At 43.9% G+C, this 9,378-nt stretch overlaps 1 long non-coding RNA gene across 1 annotated transcript; it reads right to left on the bottom strand.

Annotated features, from left to right (window-relative positions):
* Nucleotides 1-3,861: 3,861 nt before the first annotated feature.
* Nucleotides 3,862-7,017, bottom strand: LOC310832464. The gene is made up of 3 exons (XR_014558315.1): nt 6,908-7,017; nt 6,108-6,218; nt 3,862-4,411 (listed from the first exon to the last, which is right to left on the bottom strand). It is a non-coding gene; the product is annotated as an uncharacterized lncRNA (long non-coding RNA).
* Between the last annotated feature and the right edge of the window lie 2,361 nt (nt 7,018-9,378).

Raw genomic sequence — 9,378 nt, forward strand, 5'->3', positions numbered from 1 at the left:
CACTCCCACCACATATGGTAGAAGGAGCCCTCATTATCTTTACATTTCCAGCACTTGTTATCCACCTTATACATTTTCGATAATTTCATAGGTGTCAGATACCACCTATAAAACATCTTCATGACATTTTCCTTTATCGTTATACACGCCGTAAAGTTTAGCCCATCCTTCCAAAGTTTTTCCCAGTCCTCGAATTGTATACTATGGCCTATATCCCTTGCCCAGCGGATCATCACTGATTTGACTTCCTCATCGCCTAGATTCCAGTCTAACAACATCCTATACATTTTGGATATGGTTTTCACTTCATTATTTATTATCTCCGTCTGGAATTTAGAGTCTTTGTCTGCATAGCCTCTTTCTTTAGTGTCTTTACTAAACATCTGATTCACCTGATAGTGATGTAGCCTGTCATAGACATGCTCCTTTACTTGCTCATACTGTTTTAGCTTCCATTTCCCGTCGTCCTTGGTTAGTAGCTGGTTATATGTTGCCCAATTACTTCTCATATTAGTAGTCTTTATACTCATTATTTCAAGAGGTGATAGCCAATGTGGAGTTTTCGACTCTAACAAATTTTTATATCTTTCCCACACTTCAATTAGCGGCCCTCTAAAAATATGGTTTTCAAACCCCTTATGTACTTTCCTTTTGTTCTTCCATAAGTAGGCGTGCCAGCCAAAACTGTTATCAAAGCCCTCCAAATCGAGTAACTCCGTGTTCGCCAACTTTACCCACTCTTTTATCCAACATAGGCATGAAGCCTCATAGTACAGTTTCAGATCTGGCAGGGAAAAGCCCCCCACCTTTCCTTAACATCTGTCAGTAATTTAAACTGAATTCTGGGTTTTTTGCCCCTCAAAGACTCTGGTACCAACTCTTATCTTAAACATGACGTGGAAGTTACAAACAAATATCCTGGCCTCCTAATGCTTACTGTAAAGATCAGCACACTAATCTTGTGCTACCAGCAAACTGCAATTATCATTCTTGTAAGGAGGAACAAGACTCAGAACAGATAATGAAACTTTAGCCCATAGGTGCCCTTAAAGTTAAATAAAACCTTATCAGAAAGTGGCAATCTAGGAGCAGATTGAGCCAAGGTGGGAAAATGGAGCAGATTGAGCCAAGGTGGGAAAATGGGTAAAGACACCAAAATCTGGGATTCTGAGGGGTATGCATTTCAATCTTGCCCCCACCCAAGAGACCACTTGGTGCATGCATATGTTCTTAATTATTTTTGTGTGTGTCCCCAGGTAGCTCATGATATGAAATAGGTTATGATGAGAGATGTAGTGTTTTCTAAAAAATAGGCTGTATCAGATATGGGATTTACCTATGCCATCATTTAACTATATTCATATCCATGAAGTTCAGTCTGTCCTTGGAATTCTAGAATCTCTGTTGTTCTTTGCTGAAGTGATGGGTTTTGACCATTTCTATTAACCTGTGAAGATCTGAAATGGAAGCTCTCTGAAATCAAAGAAATAAGAAGTAAATGGAGCTGACAATTTCAAAGCTCACTGATCAGGTTTGATAATAGTTTCATAACATGGGACGATTTGTTCAGGTAAGGAGGATCATTGAGCTACTTATCTCAAAATATCATCAATGTAAGAAACAAACAATCCATTTCAAATGTGCTTTATGGTATCACAGCTTTCACATTTTCCATGCATGGTTTCTTGTATGGCAGATTTCCCTACACAATCAAAGCAAGCAATATTGACTCAAAACATGTGTTGGGTCATCTCAGACACTGGACCTCCCCCCGACCCAAATCAGACACAGGTTTCATTTCTTCATAAAGAGTGCATGCAGAGGTGGGTGACCAAGATGACAAAGGGTCTGGAAACAAAACCTTATTGGGAACAGTTGTGGGTGTTGGGTATGTTTAGCCTGCAGAATAGAAGACTGTGAGGTGAGGTGATAAAGGTAAAGGGACCCCTGACCATTAGGTCCAGTCGTGGCCAACTCTGGGGTTGCGGTGCTCATCTCGCTTTATTGGCCGAGGGAGCCGGCATACAGCTTCCAGGTCATGTGGCCAGCATGACTAAGCCGCTTCTGGTGAACCAGAGCAGTGCATGGAAACGCCATTTACCTTCCCGCTGGAGTGGTACCTATTTATCTAATTGCACTTTGATGTGCTTTCAAACTGCTAGGTTGGCCGGAGCAGGGACAGAACAACGGGAGCTCACCCCATCACGGGGATTCAAACCGCCGACCTTCTGATCAGCAAGCCCTAGGCTCTGTGGTTTAACCCAGAGAGCCACCCGCATCCCAAGGTGAGGTGATAGCCATTGCCAAATATCTAAAGGACTGTCACATGGAAGATGGAACAATGGAATATGTTTTCTGCTGCTCCGGAAGGTAGGACCTGAACCAATAATTCAAATTTCAAGAAATAAAATTTGACTGAACATTAAGAAGAGCTTTCAGAGGTGAAGAACTGTTTCACTGTGGAACAGACTACCTCAGAAGGTCATGGAGTCTTCTTCACTGGAAGTTTTTAAACAGAGGTTGGAGGGTCATCTGTCAGGGATCCTTCTTTGTGATTCCAGCATTGCAGGCGGTTGGACAAGATGACCCTTTGAATTCTACAATTCTATGAATAGCTTGCAGACTTTATTGTGACCTTGGAGAAAGATGCAGAAACCAGCGCTTGGAAAGTTCATTGTAAGAAGGAATTACTTCCAGCTCCTGCTTACCAATCTTGAAGTATATTGTTGCCTATGTCTGTTTGCTACTCTTTGTCCACTGAGCTTCAGAAAATGACTGCCAGAGATACTACAAGTAAAGTAGCAGATTTATTACCCCCTCCTGCTATTTTGTTTCAGCCAATGTGGTTTAATGGTTAGAGTGTTGGGTTATGACCTGGGAGACCATACTGCCAATTCTCACTCAGACATGAAGCTCATTGGGATGACTTTGGGCCAGTAACCAACTCTTAGCCTAACCTACCTCTCAGGGTTGTTGTGAGGGTGAAATGGGGAGGAGGAGAACCATGTACACCACCTTGAGTTCCTTGGAAGAAAAAAGTAGTACAGTGGTACCTTGCGTTAAGTACTTAATTCATTCTGGAGGTCCTTACTTAACCTGAAACTCTTCTTAACCTGAAGCACCACTTTAGGTAATGGGGCCTCCCGCTGCTGCCGTGTTGCTGATGCGCAATTTCTGTTCTCATCCTGAAGCAAAGTTCTTAACCTGAGGTACTATTTCTGGGTTAGCGGAGTCTGTAACCTGAAGCATATGTAACCTGAAGCGTATGTAACCTGAGGTACCACTGTATATTAATGTAATTTTTTTAAGGAAATATTGTTTTTCAGTGCTCATTGAAGACCTAGATCTTCCAATACATCTTTAAGTGGAGATGTTCATTGGATTTCTGCATTTATTTATACCCCACCCTTCAGTCAAAAAGTCTCTCAGAGAAGCTTATAAAAATCAGTTTTAAGGTGGTCTCTGAAAAGGCACAGTACACAAAGGATAGAAGGAAAATCAAGCTCCAGCCCAAGTTCTTAAGTTCCAAGGGAACTGTAATCTAAAAAAAAGTCTAGCTCTAGATTAGCAAAGCTGAGCACAAAGATTTTATTTTATTTTATTTTGTCTTTGTGGTTTATCACAATGGTAAAGTGGTAATCTGTCCATGACCAGCAGTTGAACCATCATGTATTTTGATTCATTTAAAAAACAAAAAACACATAATTTTATTAATCTAGAATTTGAAAATAGAGATTTTCAAGAAAGAGAACCATAAAACAAATATAAAACAGATCAAAAGCGTTAAAAACAAAAACAGTTGTTGTAGCAACAGTAAAAATAAAAAAGCAGTAAATATAAAATCAGTAAAATCCTGGGCAATCTTTTTTTCTTTTCTTTTTTTGGAAAATGTCTAAAACATGGCTCTCTGGGCAATTGGAAGAGGCAGGATTTTGTTTTGTTTTGGCGTGATACTACTCAATTATATGGAATACCGTGACCTCTTTTTTTGCCCCCCGCCATGGTAGCCCTTTTGTGCTGGCACTCTGAGCACTTTTATCAAGATTAGAGTACTGACACCTCACCCCCGCCAAAAAGGAAGGAAAAGGAAAAGGAAAAGAAACACTAAGGAGAAGGATCCAAGGGTAACAAACCACTTTATCCCTCTTTCAGGAAAAGGGTGATATTTCGGAAGACAATTTTACATGGCAAAGCCTTTTAAAGCACAGCTGAAATGGTCTCAGAAGTATGGCTGCCATAAAGAAGCTCAGCCTAGAGGGTCATGCTCCTCTAGGAAATGCTCAGGCATTGCAATAATCTTTTCCTTTACAGCAGACTGTCATGCGGCTGTGGGTAAGATTTCCGGTTGTATAATGACACCTGTCAGGTGGTATTGTGGTGCATCCTTTTTCCACGTAAAGCATCCGTTCAACTGCAGAGGAATAAAAACAAATGCATAAGTCAGTGTTTCTCAACCTGTGGGTCCCCAGATGTCGTTGGACTACAACTCCCATCATCCCTGAGCTCTGGCCTTGCTAGCTAGGGATGGTGGGAGTTGTAGTTCAACAACATCTGGGGACCCAAGCTTGAGAAAGGCTGGCATAATTGGTAAAACCACATTCAAAGAGAAGTCACGGCAGCTACCCTCCCCCCCACACATAAAACATGCAGAGGGAATCCAATTTCCTTCTAGCCAGTAGTGCCAACTTGAACAAAACATTGGGCCCCACATTCACCCCACCCCCTCACCATGCACCGCTCCTTCCAAGCCAGGGAAGGGCCAGAGGTCGGTGGCAACATGGGCATCAGCATCATGGCAGGGGCTCCTGCTCTGCTCCCTCCCTTGGTCTTTGTGCAGCACTGCAAAATTCAGGGTTTTCACTCCAAAACGCTGCAAAACTTTTTGCCAAAGCTTGGCGCCGGTTTGAAGTGAATTGGACAACGTTGGGATTTTGGTGACCCCATGACCCCCGGGTTTGAATGTCTACTGCTCCATTTTTGGGGTGCTGCAAAACATAGGGTTTTCACTGACCAATGCTGCAAAACTTTTTGCCAGTGTTTGTCATCTGTTTGGAGTGAATCGGACAACTTTGGGTTTGGGGCATTAATTATGAGCCCCGTTTTGATGTATCAATTACTCCATTTGTGGGGTACTGCAAACGTGGGGCCTTCACTGCAAAACTATTGCAAAACTTTGGCACCAGTTCTAAGGGGATTCCAGATTTGGGAGTTCATTAATGAAGCTATCCATGGAAAACCTGATCACTGTTTGCTCTGATTCAGTGGTAAAACGTGGGTTTTCCTGGGGAAAGCACCAGCACCAAACCAAAAAACCTACTCAGATGCGGAGCTTTAAAGCTTGAACTTGTGCCTAGAAATGGCCCACCAAAGGAAGTCTGAATGAGCCCTAAAGGTAAAGGGACCCCTGACAGTTAAGGCCAGTCACGAACAACTCTGGGGTTGCTCATCTCACTTTACAGGCCGAGGGAGCAAGCGTTTGTCCGCTCTGCAAACAGTTTTTCCAGGTCATGTGGCCACCATGACTGAGCCACTTCTGGCACAACAGAACACCGACACCAGAGCAGTGCATGGAAACACCGTTTACCTTCCCTCCGGAGCGGTACCTATTCATCTACTTGCACTTTTTGGCGTGCTTTCAAACTGCTAAGTTGGCAGGAGCTGGGACCGAGCAATGGGAGCTCACCCCATCGCAGGGATTCGAACCACCAAACTTTTGATCGGCAAGCCCAAAGCTCAGTGGTTTAGACCACAGCGCCACCTGCGTCCCTGGATGAGCCCTAGTCTAGCATATAGCACTAAAAGACAGAAAATAAGCCAGTGAGATGAGACATGCACAGAAGTAGCTCGAGGGAACTGCTACATTTGCTTCCCAGCAGTTGGATCGCTATTGTTTACCAGAAGGGAGAAGGGCAAGGCGGTTGGCTTGGTGCAAAGCACCACCAGGAGCTCTGGAACTGCTCTCCCGGTGCTTTTGCAGCACAACCACCTCCACACCCCTCTCCTTTCCAGTAAGCAACAGGCTCAATGACCCACATGCCATGAAACTAGTATGGCCACTCCATCCCACTTAAATTAACACATAAGAGTTAATTTCAAGGCAAACATACCTTCTTTGATATAGGTTGTTTTGCAACTTAAGGCTGAACATATATCACTTCCTTTGAAACAGATAAAACCAGGATATTGGAATTTGCACACCTTACATTTGATAGCTGCAGCTGCTTGAAAGGGGGAAGTAATTTAGCATGAAATTGCATCACAACCCACCCTAATTCTAAATAGCTTCACATGCATCAAAACTAATACGAGATAAAGTTACAGAATGATCTGAGGTCCAGTAAGCATTTACTGCTAATATATACGAGGCCATTTTGTTGTTGCAGCTGTTGGTCATCATTACTGATCTACAATGTGCAATCACAGGAATAGTTTAAGAAAAACATTTATATAGAAAATAAACTAGAATTCATTTTGAACAAGAATTATGCAGAGAACATGACATAAGAACATAGGAAGAGCTCTGTGGGCCTATCTAGTCCAGCATCCTGTTTTTATAGGATAGTGCTGGTGTAACCTTTCATCTTGTTAAAGGTGTCCCAGTAGTGTATGCTAAAAGTTGTCCCAAACACCCCTTATCAATAATGTGCATAAACTGACTTCATTAAAATCACTTGAAGCCTTGTTTACAGAGGCTCATGCCATTTCAAAAAAAATTAACATTTATGGTCCCGCTTTGCTAATAACAACAACAAACACTTACAGGACATAAAGCACATATGTATGGGAAATGCACAAAATTCATACCAAGATAGAATGGAAAAGACTTAATGGTTGCAAATGGTGTAACATGAAGCAAGGGAATTATCTCCACACCCGAGACTGACAACACCCCATCTGTTTTACTCACAAAAGAGCAGAGCTAAAATGCCGAGAAGCACAACCAAGTTAATCATCTTGGGCTTTCTTGCCATTCTTGACAACCCAGCAGAACAACAAGGTCTCCTCAGTGGAGCTGGTAAAGGAAAAACAAAACGTCACTCAGGATAATGGATTTAAACTCTCATGGACACTATAGGCTGCTTCTGGAGGAACCTCGTGTTACATTTTCCACCTGCTACGGTGGTTGATTACAGTCTTAGCAGCGAAGTACAGCCTAGGAACTGGATGTCCTTTGCCCATTTGAGTGTTCTGTTGCCAAATGCTGGACCATTAGGTGCCGTTTCCATCAATTAGTCTAAATATAGGAGAAGCTGTGGTCTCAGGGTAGCCAGTGGGAGGCATAGATTGATTCACAAATGATCCAGGCAGGTGATGGGTCAAGATGTGAAGATTATGAATTCAGTGTGAGAGTACCTTCAGTGCTTATATCAGAGGTGGGAAACCCTGGGCTACACACCCACTCAGCCCTCATCCCTGGACCCAGGTGTTTTCATCAGTTTGCATTTCTTGGTGCAGATAGTATTGATGTGATGTGTAGAGATCTTTCCTATTCTAATTAATTCAAGTGGGTTCTGGAAGCTTCTAGCAGAAGGTTCATGATGTTTGGGTTATTCCTTCAGAGAAGCTGAGTACAGCTGGCTTAAACTGGTTCAGTTATCTATTTCTGTCAAGGTCACACTGACTATAATAGTAAGGCCAGAAGGAGCCTGAGTTTCACTCTCTTTCTATCTCTCTTTCCTTCTGGTGTGGTATTCTGTATATAGTATGCTTAGTGTTAAGTTTTAGTCTTCTTACTAGTTATTGTAAGTTTAAGTCTGCTGCAACTGGATTTCTTATGGACAGTGCCAATCCTGAATGTATTGGATTTGTGACCATTATGCTCCTTTGCCTTCAGTTCCTGGATGAAATACAATTGTACTTCATTGTCTATTTTTTGGGAATCTTGCAACATGTTTAAGTTTTTACTCTGCTAACTATACATTGGAGTACTTCTCTGGATCAATTTGAGTAGAGCTCCATGACAGTTTCTGTCTGGGTGGAATGTGTCCTTCAACTCTGATAATGCCTCTTGCGTGTCCTGGATGAGGAAAGTGAAGGGTGTGTGATTGTTTGCAGAAACTTACCTACCATGCAAAAGTAACATTGACATTTGTTGCTTCATCAACTTTTGTCTCTGGCCTTGCCCACCACTAACATGCAGTCTTTGGAAGGTTACCCAGCCCTGACATATGCACACCCTTGTGGTCTTAAGGTTCTTGTCGTTGTCTGAGGACTATCCCTGCCTCTGGGTCTGGTCCTGACCGGATGAATACTAGAATCAGCAAGGGATACCCACATGACCTGAAAGTGTTGCTGTGGAATGCCAGGTCAATGATTCATAAGACCACTGCCATCCATGACTTGATCATGGATGGAGGACTTGACCTGGCATGTGTAACAGAGACTTGGTTGGATGAAGCAGATGGGCCTGTCCTTGCCGCTGCTTGTCCACCAGGTTTCTCTTACGCACAGCAACCCAGGTCATGTGGGCGGGGAGGGGGGGTTGCAGTGATTTTTAGGAAGTCATTAGTTTGCACCGGGCGTCCTATTGGGAAGACCCAGTTTTCTGAGTGCATGTTCTGGAAGTTGGGCAATAGGGGCAGTACAGGATTCCTTTTGGTGTACCGACCTCCCCGCTGCACCAAGGATTCCCTGCCCGAGCTGCTTCAGGTCGTGGCGGATGTTCTCCTGGAGACACCTAGCTTGGTCGTCCTAGGGGATTTTAACATCCATGCCAACACGACCTTACAAGGGGCCGCTCGGGACTTCGTGGAAAGCATGGCCTCCATGGGGCTGTCCCTGAATAAGTCTGGCCCAACCCATAGCTGCGGACATGCCTTGGACCTGGTGTTTACCTCTACGGATGTTGGTGATCTGACACTAAGTAAAAGCGAAACGAAAGAAGTGCCATGGTCAGACCACTTCCTGGTGCAACTGGACTTCTCTGCGACCCATCCCCTCTGCAGGGAGGTGGGACCGATTCGGATGGTCCGCCCCCGCCACTTAATGGATCCAAATGGTTTCCAGAGAGTGGTTGGGGATGCTTTATCCCATGTTGATGGCCTTTCAGCCGATTCCCTGGTGGCCCGCTGGAATGTGGAGTTAACCAGGGCTATTGACTGTTTGGCTCCGAAGCGCCCTCTCCGATTGCATGAAGCCCGGAGAGCTCCGTGGTTTTCCACGGATCTGAGGGCAATGAAACAATCGTTGAGACGGCTAGAGCGCCGGTGGCGGATAACTCATTCTGAATCTGACCGGACACGGGTTAGAGCTCAACGTCGAGCCTACCAAGTGGCGATAGCAACGGCGAAGAAGACTTTCTTCACCGCCTCTATTGCATCTGCAGAAAACAGCAGCAGGAGACTCTTTCAGGTGGTTCGCAATTTAGCGGAACCACCT

Source organism: Podarcis gaigeae (assembly GCF_964106915.1).
Source record: "Podarcis gaigeae genome assembly, chromosome: 15".
NCBI classification, from domain to species: Eukaryota; Metazoa; Chordata; class Lepidosauria; order Squamata; family Lacertidae; genus Podarcis; species Podarcis gaigeae.